Consider the following 15652-nt stretch of genomic DNA (forward strand, 5'->3'; position numbering starts at 1 on the left):
GTTCTGCCTAATTATCACTCCCTTATACAACACTTGCACGCCAATCCCAGAAGCGTACATATCTCCAATTTTTGGTTTTTTTTTTTGAAAGTCTGATAAAGGTAATGTACGTGTTTGTATCACTCTCTCCTTTGTATGTTCCACTGAAGTATTCCATGAAGTGCTGTCATTACATAAATTATCTAAGGAGTCTCGCTCTGTCACCCAGGCTGGAGTGCAACGGCACGATCTCGGCTCACTGCAACCTCTGCCTCCCGAGTTCAAGCTGTTCTCATGTCTCAGCCTCCCGAGTAAGCTGAGATTATAGGTCCCCGCAACCATGTCCGGCTAATTTTTGTATTTTTGGTAGAGACAAGGTTTCGCCATGTTCGTCAGGCTGGGGTCGACCTCCTGAGCTCAGGTGTTCCACCCGCCTCGGCCTCTCAAAATGCTGGGATTTCAGGCGTGAGCCACTGGGCCCGTCCTTATTTAAAGTCTTAAACTCAGGAAGTTATTAGTTTTAAAACCTAAGAAATTCCAACGTGCTATATGCTGCAGCATTTACAAGTCATTTTTGATTTTATATTATTTATATGTATTGGGCGGGGGATATTTTTAAATCACAAGAAATATATAAAAAAAAGAAACGTACAGTGAAGTAACTATTATACTGTATGAGCATATATATGGGGGTGTGGTGTATGCAAGAAACATTTTGAAATTGGAAAACCCCAGGTTTGTATCTTGAGTCAACTCCATCATTAAACTGCTGTCAGAAGAACTTTTTTCTTTCTTTCCCTCCCTTCCTTCCTTCCTTCCTTCCTTCCTTCCTTCCTTCCTTCCTTCCTTCCTTCCTTCCTTCCTTCCTTCCTTCCTTCCTTCCTTTCTTTCTTTCTTTCTTTCTTTCTTTCTTTCTTTCTTTCTTTCTTTCTTTCTTTCTTTCTTTCTTTCTTTCTTTCTTTCTTTCTTTTTCTTCAGGCAGGGTCTCACTCTGTCATCCAGGCTGGAGTGCAATTATACGATCAGAGCTCACTACAGCCTCAACCTCCCTAGGCTCAAGCAACTCCCCATATCAGCAGCACCCTGAGTAGGCATCACCATGCCCAGCTCTTTTTTTTTTTTTTTTTTTTTTTTTTTGTATTTTTTTGTAGACACTGGGTTTCACCATGTTGCCCAGGCTGGTCTTGAAATCCTGGGTTTAAGCAATCCACCTGCCTAGGCCTCCCAAAGTGCTTGGATTACAGGCGGGAGCCATCGCACCAGGCCCAATTACAAGAACATTCCAAATTTTTTTGCTGGGAAGACATTTCTTCAGCCTGGCAACCTTGTGTAGAATTTCCAAATCTTAAGCTGTTTCCATGTTTGTATCCAGGAAAAAAGAAATACATGTATTTCTATATGAATTATTCTATCAAACATTCATGAGGGGCCCTAGAATACTGAAAATGAAAGCAAATGGGCAGCAAAGTCAAGACTTAGGTGCATTTGCCCCATTTTCCCTTTTTCACTTCAACTCCTCTCTTGAAATTCTGTGTTGAGATAATAGGCCTTTTTTTTTTTTTTTTTTTTTTTGTCATTTTGATTTTTTTTTTCTTTCAAATTACTGCTTCAGTTTCAGTGTTATTTTTCCCTAACTTCTGCATACCCTGTGAGGATACAATAATCTACAGTTCTCCACCATTACAACTGCAGCAAGTTGCAAAAGGAAAATTAGTACCAAATGAGAAGCAACCTCAGGGTAGGGACATTGACTGTACAGAAACTGGGAATCAGATACTTTATCCTTTAGGTCACTGAGGCTTTCTCAGCTCAGAAGTTTGTATTTGATTTCATTAAGAAATACTTGACTAGACAAACAGTAACACTGAATGTCTTTGTGCCTAACGCAGTAAAGATTCCTTTACATTCTGTTGAAATGGAGGGCCTAGGGTAATTCCAAGCATGATTTGTCTGCCATTCAATGGCTTAAAAATGAGGTTAATAATGGTTTTGTAAAATGGGATGTTGTAAAGATCAAAGGATATCATGAATAGAAATGCATTCTGTCAAGTCCACTCACGGCATGAAACTTAATTACTGGCAGATCATGCTCCATGTTCTCTGCCTCTGGGATTCTCCCAGAACAGCACCTAAATAGATAACATTGTCTCTAGACAATTCTGTCCAATCAAGAGATAATACAAGTCATAAATGACAGCCATTTTGTAGTGTTACCTTTTGCAGTAGTCGCATTGAGAAAAAACAGTTAATATTTATATTTTTATATAAGTTCAACTTTTATTTTTGATTTGGGGATACATGTGAAGGTTTGTTACATGGGTATACGACACGATGCTGGGTAAATTGCATGAGGTTTTGAGGGCAATTGATCGCATCACCCAGGTATAGTACCCAAGAGGTAGCTTTTCAAGCCTTTCTGTCCTCCCTCCCACCCCTCCCCATAGTCCCCAGTGTTTGTTGTTGCTATCTTTTATGCCCAGTTTCAATAATATATTTAAATCACTTTGTATATCCAAAAACTTATTTTAAGACGCTATCAATTTTAAAATTATTAGTGAGATATTTTATATTTAAAAATAGTATTATGCATCTTTGAAATCTGGTGTATATATACAAACATATATATATACATATATATATATATATATATTTTTTTTTTTTTTTTTTTTGAGAAGGAGTCACCCAGGCTGGAGTGCAGTGGCACAATCTCGGCTCACTGCAACCTCCACCTACTGGGTTCAAGCAATTCTCCTGCCTCAGCCTCCCGAGTAGCTGGGATTTCAGGTGTGTGCCACCACGTCCGGCTAATTTTTGTATTTTTAGTAGAGATGGGGTTTCACCATGTTGGTCAGGCTGGTCTCGAACTCCTGACCTTGTGATCCACCCACCTTGGCCTCCCAAAGTACTGGGATTACAGATGCCAGCCACTGTGCCTGGCCAAATCTGATATATATTTTACACTTACAACACATCTTAACTTAGACTGGGCAATTTCAAGCGTTCAATAGCCAATGTGGCTAATGGTAACCATATGGGACAGTGCAGGTTTAAACAGATACTTTATATATTTTTAGGTTTTCTGAATTGAGTATGTATCACATGAGGGTGTTCTGTCTTCAGAATTAAATGTTTAATTCCTCAGAAGAATTCTGTGTTAAATAAGCTCATCCTACAGTTTTTATAAAAAAATGTGTTTCAATTGTGTTATTTGTAGGTAGTCAGAAGAGAGCTACAGATATTTAATTATTTAAAATTCTCCTCTTTTCAAGAGGCAAACAGAAAAGCAGACCTTCATATTATGATGAATTCCCAAGAATCCAGTAGACATCCGGTTTCTCTGGGTGCAACATGACATAATAATGAAGGAGTGTTTCTACAAACTGTCCTAATATTACTTCTACAGCATCAAAGAGCCAAGATAATCTCCCTAGCATTTACATGCACATACAGACAGGCAGACAAACACACACGCATACACACCAGTTCAGTGTGTAACACTTTTCTTGTCTCCTATTCAGTGAAACCTAACATTCAGTGCTTCCTATTTTTATTTTTATTCTAGAAATTCCATCAACCAACTGAAAGGACAAGTCTGCCACATAACCTGCTATTTTCTGCCAATTCTAAAATTTTATGAATGTTGGTAAAGGCTCATATATGGGTAAATCAGAATGAGAAAGAGTTAACAGTCACTAGAAATTTGGTGTCAGGAAATGGATTTTCTTCTCATCTTCTTACGTAGTTCAAAGAACATAGTCTTAATCATGGAAAATAATGATAAATACCAGGATTCAAGAACACAGAGGAGCCAACTTAAAAATTTTTTTTTTTACTTTATTATTTATTTATTTATTTTGAGATGGAGTTTCACTCTTGTTGCCCAGGCTGGAGTGCAATGGCATGATCTCGCTCACCGCAACCTCCGCCTCCCAGGTTCAAGCAATTCTCTTGCTTCAGCCTCCCGAGTAGCTGGGATTACAGGTGTGCACCACCACGCCCAGCTAATTTTTGTATTTTTAGTAGAGACAGGGTTTCACATGTTGGTCAGACTGATCTTGAACTTACAACCTCAGGTGATCTGCCCACCTTGACCTCCCAAAGTGCTGGAATTACAGGAGTGAGCCACCACTTCCGGCTTTTTCTTTTCTTTTCTTTCTTTCTTTCTTTCTTTCTTTCTTTCTTTCTTTCTTTCTTTCTTTCTTTCTTTCTTTCTTTCTTTCTTTCTTTCTTTCTTTCTTTCTTCTTTCTTTCTTTCTTTCTTTCTTTCTTTCTTTCTTTCTTTCTTTCTTTCTTTCTTTCTTTTTTTTTTTTTTTACAAATATAATGAATAGGTTTGTAATCCCCAAATCTAAAAGGACCCTTTTTAGTCTTTATCCACCCTCCATGGGTGGATGCCTACTGCTACTAATGCTCGCAAATCCCAGGCTGGAGACAGAGTCAATTGCCTGAGTTCTCCGTGTAACATCCTCACAGTGCGCCCCACAGATATACTGAATTTCGCATGAGCCAAGCTAACTTATCTTTTCCATCTTCCAATCTTTCTTCCATTCCTTAAAGAGTTGTTAAAAACTCCCCCTTTCTGCACCTCCTTCTGTTTGGCAAGAGCCTGTTTGTTTTTCTAAGCCACTTTCCCCCCATACCTCTTAAACCTGTTCTACTTATTTTTGATCTCACCCTCATAATTCAACTCTTCTCGTCATCCCCAGAGTCGTTGTTTCACTCACACCTTACAATTTTTTCTTTTCTTTTCTTTTTGTTTTTGATACAGGGTCTCACTCCATCACCCAGTCTGGAGTGCAGTGGCGTGATCATAGCTCCCTGCCACCTCCAGCTCCCAAGGTCGAGTGATCCTCCTGCCTCAGCCTCTGGAATAGCTGTGAGTACAGGCGCAGGACACCATGCCAGCTAAAGACCCTTATGATGAAATGCTGAGTGCTTCGCTCTCAGGTTTTCTTCTGACTGTGGCTTTCCTCAATCGAATCTAACCTTTAATATTCTGGCTGAGAAAACAACAAATATGAAGCATTTTAGGTAAGAAAAAGCTGAATTTCAATAGCTTTGTGTCATTTCTGAAAGAAATCAAAAGAATGAAAAACTAGAACTTGATTCCTTGCCAAGCATAACAGAAGAAGGAGATCCTAACAACTCAACGTTTTAAAGCCACAATGGAAACTTATTGTGGTGATTGTCTGACACTTTTCCAGCTGCAGACGCTCCGTAATACTAACCACTACTACCAGCATGCTCACGGAGACAGTCTCAGAAAATGAAAGTTACTTCCTGAAAAGTATTATAAAATAGTCTTTCAGGAAGGGGGTGTAGCTCAGTGGTAGAGCGCATGCTTTGCATGTATGAGGCCCTGGGTTCGATCCCCAGCACCTCCAAGTGGTGGTTTTGCTCTGGCAGTGCTCAAACCTAATTCTCAAGCAACATGGCCTTCTGCTTCCTCACCTTTTTCTATCCTATTTCTGCATGTATGGAGAGTAAAAACGTAACCCAATGAACTGCCTTCACTTACGTCCCATCACTATGCTGTAAGCCTCGACATCACCTAAGGCGATTGCGACGGTAGAAGCAAGGCGAGAAAGAAATGAGGGGGAAAGAAGAATGAGGTCCCAAGAGGGCCTCTTGAAAGCAAACAAAAGCGTGCACATCAACAGGCGGCTCACTTTGGCATCAGTTTTGTACTATAATTAAAGAGAAGGAAAGACTGTAGAAGAAGAAGGGGAGAAAAGCACCCCCCGGGCATTTTGTTTTGGTCGTTGTTTTTGTTTTCTGAGCCAAATCCAGAGTCAAAGCATCTGTCCACTGATTTCTCTCCCTGTCGACCTGCGCAGAGAGCACAGCCACAAGTGCGATCCAATACTGAGAAAAGGACTGCTGTGGCTCTCCCGCCGCTTAAGATGAGAGTGGCAGGACGCTGGACAACAGATCGAAGACTGTCGGGGAATTAGAGATCTTCAACACGGAAGGAGCGAAATCAATACGGATCAACACATTCCCCACTGATATTCCATACGATTGATTCATTTTCCTGTATTTCCTCAATCACTCCATTTTCCTCGTTAAAATAAAGTATTGGGGTCCGGGCGCGGTGGCTCACGCCTGTAATCCCAACACTTTGGGAGGCCAAGGCGGGACCATCACCTGAGGTCGGGAGTTCGAGACCAGCCTGATTAACATGGAGAAACTCCGTCTCTACTAAAAATACAAAATTAGCCTGGCGTGGTGAGCATGCCTGTAATCCCAGCTACTCAAGAGGCTGAATCAGGAGAATCGTTTGAACCCGGGAGGCGGAGGTTGCAGTGAGCCGAGATCTTGCCATTGCACTCCAACCTGGGCAACAGGAGAGAATCTCCATCTCAAAATAAAATAAAATAAAATAAAATAAAATAAAATAAAATAAAATAAAACAAAAAATGTTGCCTGGAAACCTCTGTCAACAGTAAACAGAGGCCCTATATGAAAAAGTAGAGAAAACTTTTCTGCCACAACGGAAAATAGATGCAATGTAAAGGTGAGCAAATTGCAGGTGTGCTGGTGCTTCTTCTGATTAAAATAATAATAATAAAAAAATAAAAATAAAAAATCTTACTTCTTTCTCTGTCAATCCTATCGCATCTGCTTTGTATGACCAGGGAATTCCAGGAAATCCTATCTACTGATGACACCTTTTAGGGGTTTCCAATGCTGCATGTTTCAAAACTGCTGTCCTCTGTGTATACATTTGCTGTTGAATCAAAAGTGTCTTTGAGAGGCAACAGAGTACGACATTTGTCATCAGTCCACCAGTCAAACACTCTATCAGGCTAGTCTGTCCTTACTTCTCGATTCTTTTGTTCAGTGAAAATAGCCATAGCCAGCATACAGGAGGGATATTGTCTGGTGAAACCTGCTTAGCTGAAGACTGGCTGTGTGCCCCAGGGGCCAATCATATGTTTGTTATAAGATACATTTTTTTTTTTTTTTGAAGGAAGGCAATGCAGACATTTTCTTTTCGTTTCATACTTGTTTTTTTTTTTCTCCCTTTCTATCCACTGTTTCTCTCCAGGCACTTTAAGCAAATAGTGGCACGTTAGTCACAGTGGACACTGCACAGGAGAGTAAGGGGTGAGGGATTAGGGTGCTACAAGCAGATTGCCAAATTCCAGGCCCAACATCAGATCTATTGAATCAGAATTGCTGAGGGTGGGGCCCAGCCACCTGTGTTTGAATAAGCCCTCAAGTGACTCTGATGCTAAAGTTTGAGAAGCACTGTTTTAGAGTGCTTTAAGAAGGGAGTCCAGGGCCAGGCTCCTGCTGAGGAGGAAGAGTTGTTCCTGGAGTTCCCTACCTATTCTCAATCAAAAACTCAAACCACCTAGGAAAGTCAGTGAGGTTTGTATTTGCCTTACATCAGGGGTGGGGGTGGATTTATTATCTCTTTGATGCGGTCAATATTTTAGGTGCTTTTGGTGGTCACACACAAGAGACTCTGATTTTCCTGTAGAAGAACTCACCAGAGTTCTTGTGAGCCAGGAGACTCTTTCGAGCCAATCTTCTTTATTTCTTTCCTTTCTTAACATTCTACTCTCCCTTCTCTTTCCTTCTCCGTTTTTCCTTTCTTTCTTTCTTTTCTTTCTTTCTTTCTTTCTTTCTTTCTTTCTTTCTTTCTTTCTTTCTTTCTTTCTTTCTTTTACTTTCTCTTTCTTTCTCTCTCTTTCTATCTCTCCCTTTCTTTCCTTTTCTCTCATTTCTTTTTTTTCTTTTCTTTTCTTTCTTTCTTTCTTTTTTTTTTTTTTTTTTTTTTTTTTTTGAGACAGGGTCTCACTGTATCACCCAGACTGGAGTGCAGTGGCCTGATCTCGGCTCACTGCAACCTGCGCCTCCTGGGTTCAAGTGATTCTCCTAATTCAGCCTCCTGAGTAGCTGGGATTTCAGGCGTGCATCACCATGCCCGGCTAATTTTTAGTAGAGGCAGGGTTTCACCATGTTGACCAGGCTGGTCTCGACTTCCTGACCTCCGGTGATCTGCCCTCCTTGGCCTCCCAAAGTGCTGGGATTACAAGCATGAGCCACTGCGCCTGACCACTGATTCTGTCATTTGTTTGTCACATAAAAAGTAACAACATGACCCAATTCATTGCCTTTAGTGCTCTCTTATTTCTGTTTCTATTTGGTCAGCCTCTATTTGTACCAGCCAAAGCAACTGACACAGCAGGAGAGGAAAGGAGGAAAAAAGAACCAGCTTTTACAAGATCATGTTTCACTGTCAACTGTAAAATTATTTGTTTAGCCCTAGATCGGAAAGATTATCTTCCATGTTTTTTCCTCAGAGTTTTATAGTTTTACATTTTACATTCATATCTGCGATCCATTTTAAGTTCACTTTTGTGAAGTCATGAGACTTATGTTTCTTTCATGGAATTACTACTTATGCAACTTTGTCAAAAACCAGCTGATGATATTTGTGTAGGTTTATTTTTCCATTCTCTCTATTAATCCACATGCCTATCTCCTTGCCAATACTATACAGTCTTAATTACTGTAGTAATAATACAATAATACAATAGTACGAGAATATACCAGTGTAATACAATAGTCTTGAAATCAGGTGGATTGTTTTTTCCTCCTAGATTTTAAATGATTATCTTAATTCCTTTGATTTTGTGGGAGAAACCTGGTGGGAGGTGGTTGGATCATGGGGGTGGCTTCCCCCATGTTGTTCTGGTGATAGTGAGTGAGTTCTCATGAGATCTGATGGTTTCCTAAGTGTTTGGCAAGTTCCTCTTTTGCTCATACTTCTTTCTCCTGCTGTCATGTAAAGAAGATCCTTGCTTCCCATTTCCCTTCTGCCGTAATTGTAAGTTTCCTGAAGCCTCCTCAACTATGTGAAACTGTGACTCACTTAAACCTATTTCCTTTATCAATTACCCAGTCTCGCCCAACACAGTGGCTCACACGGGTAATCCAAGCACTTTGGGAGGCTGAGGCAGGCGGATCATAAGTTCTGGAGTTCCAGACCAGCCTGACCAATATGGTGAAACCCCGTCTCTACTAAAAATACAAAAATTAGCCGGGCATGGTGGCCTGCGCCTGTAGTCCCAGCCACTCGGGAGACTGAGGCAGAAGAATTGCTTGAACCCAGGAGGCAGAGGTTGAAATGAGCCGAGAGGACACCATTGCACTCCAGCCTGGGCTACAGAGCAAGACTCCATCAAAAAAAAAAAAAAAAAAAAAAAAAAAAAATTACTGAGTCTTGGGTAGTGTTTTCATAGCAGTGTGAAAACGGACTAACACACATTCTGTCTTTTAATGTGATGTGCAGTGTTAGCTCTTCTCTATTCCTATTTTTCTGAGACTTTTTGTCATGAGTAGCTATTGAAGTTTGACAAATGCTTTTTCTACTGTGATAACGATTGTGTGATTTTATTTTTTAGCCTGTTAACCTGGTGGATTGCAGTGATTGTTTCTAAATTTACCTAGTCTTACATCTCTGGAATAAACCCCACTTGGTCACGGTGTATAATGCTTCTTATATATTGCTGAATTCTATTTGATAATATTTTGGTAAGTATGCACCAATACCCATCGTTTTGTACTGTATTTACCTGGTTTTGGCAACAGGATACTATTACCTTCATAAAAAAATGGAAAGTTTTCTGTCCTCTTCTGTTTTTTCAGAATAGATTGTGTAGACCTTGTTTTAATTCTTTAAGCACCTTTTTTTTTTTTTTTTTTTTTTTTTTTTTTTTTTTTTTTTTTGAGACGGGAGTCGCCTTCTGTCGCCCAGGCTGCAGTGCAGTGGCGCGATCTCGGTTCACTGCAGGCTCCGCCTCCCGGGTTCGCGCCATTCTCCTGCCTCAGCCTCCCGAGTAGCTGGGACAACAGCCGCCAGCCACCACACCCGGCTAATTTTTTGTATTTTTAGTAGAGACAGGGTTTCACCGTGTTAGCCAGGATGGTCTTAATCTCCTGATCTCATGATTTGCCCTCCTCGGCCTCCCAAAGTGCTGGGATTACAGGCATGAGCCACCGCGCCTGGCTTCTTTAAGCACTTCTTAGAATTCTTTAGTGAAATTTTCTTAGATTAGAAGATTCCTGATTTTTTTCTTTTCTTTTCTTTTCTTTGTTTGTTTTTTTTTTAACCAAGTCTTGCTGTTGTCCTCCAGGCTGGAGTGCAATGGCGTGATCTCGGCTCACTGCAACATCCGCCTCCCGGGTTCAAACGATTCTCCTGCCTCAGCCTCCCAAGTAGCTGGGATTACAGGCGCCTGCCACCACATCCGGCTAATTTTTGTATCCTTTAGTAGAGACGGGGTTTCAGCATGTTGGCCAGGCTGGTCTCGAACTCCCGACCTCAGATGATCTGCCCGCCTCAGCCTCCCAAAGTGCTGGTATTACAACCAACGCGCCCGGCCAGATTCCTGATTTTTTTTTTTTTTAATGTTATAAATTTAATTCCCTTAATAGTTACAGGGTTATAAAAAATGTATTGCATATTTAGTTGTGTTAATTTGTGTTTTTCAAGGAATTAGTCTGTCTCATCTAAATTGTCAAGTTTGTGTGTAAAGAGTTATTCATAGTGAGGCAGAAATTTAAAAATAAATATGCATTCATTCACTCCAAGAAAAGTAACAGGCAAGGGTTAGAAAGAAAAGAAACAAGTTTTCCTCTGCTTAGTAGCTCACTTCAAGGACAGTTATAAGATAACACTGTCGGAAAAGCCAAGGCCAAAAGAATGGGTTCCAGACATCCCCTTCCCCTCTACCCCCTCAAGAGCAAGGCTGAAGGGAAACAAAAGAGGGAAAGACAAATTCCTATACTGTTACTCCTTTCCCTGGCTTCTTAAGCGTAACTGTTTTACAAATGTCTGTATTTAGCCAGTTCTTGTTTTTCTTTGGACACAGCTGCGAGGCCAGAAGTTACGCACTGTTTGATTAACTGCCTTTGTTTTGCTTATAAAAACTCCTGCTCTGTCTTTGTTCAATGCTCAACTTTTTTTGTTTGTTTTGTTTTGAGACAGAGTCTCGCTCTGTCGGGGAGGCTGGAGTGCAGTGGCACGATCTTGGCTCACTGTCACCTCCGCCTCCTGGGCTCAAGCAATTCTGCCTCAGCCTCCCGAGTAGCTGGGATTACAAGCGTGTGCCACCACGCCCGGCTAATTTTTGTATTTTTAGTAGAGACGGGATTTCACCATATTGGCCAGGCTGGTCTTGAACTCCTGACCTCAGGTAATCTGCCCGCGTTGGCCTCCCAAGGTGCTGGGATTACAGGCATGAGCCACCGGGTTCGGCCAGTGCTCAGCTTTTTGGATGTGAATCCACTCAGCCGGTGTGTACCTTAAAATAAATATCCTCCTGTTCTCCCATATTGGTCTCTCTGTTCCTCAGTTTACTGCAACAATAGTATTCCCTTATCCTAATATTATTTTTATATATTAGGATATAATATATCATACTACATATGATATATAAAATGTTATATTAATAATATGTTAATATTATACAATAAATAAGATAGTTATAAAATATATTTATTTATATTATTTAGCAAGTTATATTGTATATTATTATTTACTTGTATTATTAGGATATAATATATCCTTATATATAATCATGATATATATATCATATACATGTCATAATAATATATATTTAATATATATATTCCTAATAATCTTGAGGATGCTTTTCCTACATTTTTTAACCCTAGCCTGTCTCTTCCCTTTCCCTCGGCTCCTCTCCACCTTCTCTCCTGTTTATTTCTAAATGAACTTTTCACAAAAGTGCAGGGCACTTCTAGTCTCGTTTATGCACATTTTAAGCACTATGTTGAGATTCATATGTAGCTGCTATTTTAATTTCCACATCACTTTCCTTTTTTTTTTTTTTTCCTTCTCTATGTGTTCGACTTTAAACATTTCTGCAGCACAGGCTGAGGCTGGGCCCAGCTGGGGAGAGATGCGAGGCCGGATAAACCTAGAGTGGAGAAATGTTGTTTCCTGACTGGGAATGCTCCAACCTTACAAGGGGGAGAAAAAGGTCTGCGACGGAGTTTCACTCTTGTTGCCCAGGCTGGAGTGAAATGGCGCTATCTCGGCCCATTGCAACCTCCACCTGCCAGTTCAAGCGATTCTCCTGCCTCTGCCTCCCGAGTAGCTGGGATTACAGGCACCCGCCCCCACGCCCGGCTAATTGTTTTTTAAATGCTGGGATTACAGGTGTGAGCCACCGCACCAGGCTAAGTTTTTTAAAGGAAATCATCCAAAAACACATCCTTTTGATGTCAGCGGAGTCTATAGTGATATCCTCTTTTTATTCCTGATATTGGCAATTTGTGTCATCTATCTTCCTAAAATTTCTCAGTCTTACTAGAGGTCTTCTTTTATTGATCTTCTAAAGGAACTGGAACTGGCTTTTTGTTTGTTTTTCTTTTTTTGTTTGTGTACAGTTTCATTGAATTTTGCTCTTGTTTTTATTGTTATCTTTTGTCTATTTGCTTTGGGTTTATTTTGCTTTTTTCTCCACCTGGGTTCTTCAAGTAAAAGCTTAGATGACTGACTTGAGACTTTTTTTTCTAATGTATGCAGTTAGTGGTATACATTTCTATCTCAGTGGTTTTTTTTTAACCATATGCGTTAATTCTTTTAAATCTGAGGTTTGTTTTACGGCCCAGGATATGTTCTATCTTGCTATGTGTTCTGCTTTTCTTGTGTGGACTCTTCTTTAAATGTTAACTGAATTCTGTTAGCTGAAGATGATTTTGAGTTCTTCAATATCCTTGCTGATTTTCTGTTTAGTTGTTCTATCGATTATTATGAGAGAAGTGTTGAAGTCTCTAATGTAATTGTGGATTTGTCTATTTTTTTAATTCTTTTTTTCTTTACATATTTTGCAACTCTCTTTGGTTTATACATACTTAGGATTGTTACGCCTTTTTGGTAGGTTTTTAAAATTTTTCTTTCTTCTAAAGTTTATATTAGGCCAGACATGGTAGCTCACATCTGTAATCCCAGCACCATGGGATGCTGAGGTGGGTAGATCACCTAAGGTCAGGAGTTCGAGACCAGCCTGGCCAACATAGTGAAACTCCGTCTCTACTAAAAATACAAAAATTAGCCAGTGGTGGTGGCACATGCCTGTAATTCCAGCTACTTGGGAGGCTTAGGCAAGAGAATCACTGGAACCCTGGGCGCAGAGGTTGCAGTGAGCAGAGATCACGCCATTGCACTCCAGCCTGAGTGACAAGAGTGAAACTCCATCTCAAAAAAAAAAAAAAGATAAATAAAGTTCATATTATATTAATAAACTCACTTTTGCTTTCTTTTAATTAACATTTGAATGTTATATATTTTTATACTCTTAATTTCAACCTGTCTGTAAAATTATATTTGAAATAAGTTTCTTGTAGACAACATGTAGTTGGATTATATTTTCTAATCTACGCTGTTAATCTCTGTCTTTTAATTGGTACCTTTAGACCATTTACATTTAATGTAATTATTGATATGTTAGGGTTTAAATCTAGCAGTTTGTTTTCTATTTGTACCCTGTTACTGCCATTTTCTTAGGATATGTATGTATGTATTTATTTATTAAAGTCTCCTTTATGGACTACTTGTATACTTTTTAGAATTTCATTGTCATTTATCTGTAGTGTTTTTTTTTGTGTGTGTGGTTTTGTTTTTTTGTTTTTTTTTTTCTCCTGCCTCAGCCTTCCAAGTAGCTGGGACTACAGGCATGTGCCACCATGCCCAGCTAATTTTTGTAGTTTTAGTAGACATAGGGTTTTGCCATGTTGGCCAGGCTGGTCTCAAATTCCTGACCTCAGGTGATCCCCCTCAGCCTCCCAAAGTGCTGGCATTACAGGTGTGAGCCACTGTGCCCAGCCTATGTGTAGTGTCTTTAAATTATCTCTTTATATAACTCTTTTAGTGATTTGTCTGAGTATTACAAGATATTTATTTAATTTATCACTGTGTACTGGTATCATTATTTTATCAAAGTGGTGTGTCTCATCTTTACCTCCCTTTTTGTCACTTTGCCTCTCCCACTTGTAATATACTTGTCTTAAATTATTTCTTCTACATACATTTAGAACTACATTGGACCATGTTATACTTTTTTTTTTTTTTTTTTTTTTGAGACAGTGTCTCACTCTGTCACCCAGGCCTGAGTGTAGTGGCGTGATCTTGGCTTGCTGCAACCTCCATTTCCCGGGTTCAAGTGATTCTCCCGCCTCAGCCTCCCAACTAGCTGGGACTACAGGTGTGTGCCACCACGCCCAGTTAATTTTTTGTATTTTTAGTAGAGACGGGTTTCACCATGTTAGCCAGGCTGGTCTTGATCTCCTCACCTCATGATCTGCTGGCCTTGGTCTCCCAAAGTGGTAAGATTACAGGCGTGAGCCATGGTGCCTGGTCATGTTCTAATATGTTAGAAGGTGTAACATGACCTTCTAAATTATGCTTCAACTGTTAAACATAATTTAGAAAGCTCAAGAGGAAAAGGAAAATGTATTGTTTTTACCCATTTTTTTCTTGCTTACCATGTTCTTTCTTCTTTCCTGATATCAATTATTTCTTCTTTTATCATTTCTTTTCTGTCTGGAGAAATTTAGCTATTTTTTACAGGATAATTCTGCTAAGCTAATTATCTTAGTTTTTTTTTTACTCTGAAAATGTCTTGATTTCTTCTTCAGCTCTAAAGGATATTTTCTCTGGATATAGAATTCAGAATTAGCAATTCTTTTCTTTTGGTCCTTGAAAACTGTTGTGCCACTCTTTCTGACCTCTACGATTTCTGATAAGATACCCACTAATATGCAAATTTGTTTTCTCTGTAGGTAAGGTGTTTTGTCTCTTTTATTGTTTTCAATATCTCTTTATCTGTTTTTAGAGTTTAGAAATTTTGATTGATTTTGTTTTCAGTCAACTGTTGAAGGAGATTCTTCTCTAAAAAATACATAAAAATGCAAATCTCCAGGTCAACAGTCTCTAAAATAGTTTGGAAAACAACTTTACTAAGGCAATCCCTTAGGGCTAGTAATTTCATGATGTAAATCATTCCACACTTGTGATGTATAAAGTAGTAAAGTTTTAGTGACTGTACAAACAATATCTGAACCTTTTCCTGTGCTTAATTGGTATAAACTATCTAGGGCGGCAGTTCCCCACCTTTTTGGCACGAGGGACCGTTTCATCAAAGACAATTTTTTCCATGGATGAGGGAGCAGGGGTTGGGGGGATGATTTGGGGATGATTCAAGCACATTAGATTTATTGTGCACTTTATTTATATTGTTATTACATTGTAATATATAACGAAATAAGTATCCAACTCACCATAATGTAGAATCACTGGAAGCCTTGTGTTTGTTTTCCTGCAACTAGACGGTCCCATCTGGCAGTGATGGAAAACAGTGACGGATCATCAAGCATTAGATTCTCATAAGGAGCCCACATCTAGATCCCTTTCATGCACAGTTCACATTGGGGTTTGGGCTTCTATGAGAATTTGACGCCTCCGCTTATCTGGGAGGAAAGGGGAGCTCAGGGGGTCATAGGAGCGATGGGGGAGTTGCTGTTTAAGTGCAGATGAAGCTTCGCAGGCTCTCCTGGCACGCTGCCTTGTACCCGGTTCCTGTACTGAAGGTTGGGGACTCCTGATCTAGAGTAAAACGGATGAAGAGCT

The 15652-nt window shown here is 39.8% G+C and overlaps 1 non-coding gene across 1 annotated transcript; it reads left to right on the forward strand.

Moving 5' to 3' along the window:
- The first annotated feature begins 5291 nt into the window (after positions 1–5291).
- Positions 5292–5363, forward strand: TRNAA-UGC (transfer RNA alanine (anticodon UGC)). The gene has a single exon. It is a non-coding gene; the product is annotated as a tRNA-Ala (tRNA).
- The last annotated feature ends 10289 nt before the right edge of the window (positions 5364–15652 follow it).

Source organism: Macaca nemestrina, chromosome 5, assembly GCF_043159975.1.
Source record: "Macaca nemestrina isolate mMacNem1 chromosome 5, mMacNem.hap1, whole genome shotgun sequence".
Lineage (NCBI taxonomy): Eukaryota > Metazoa > Chordata > Mammalia > Primates > Cercopithecidae > Macaca > Macaca nemestrina.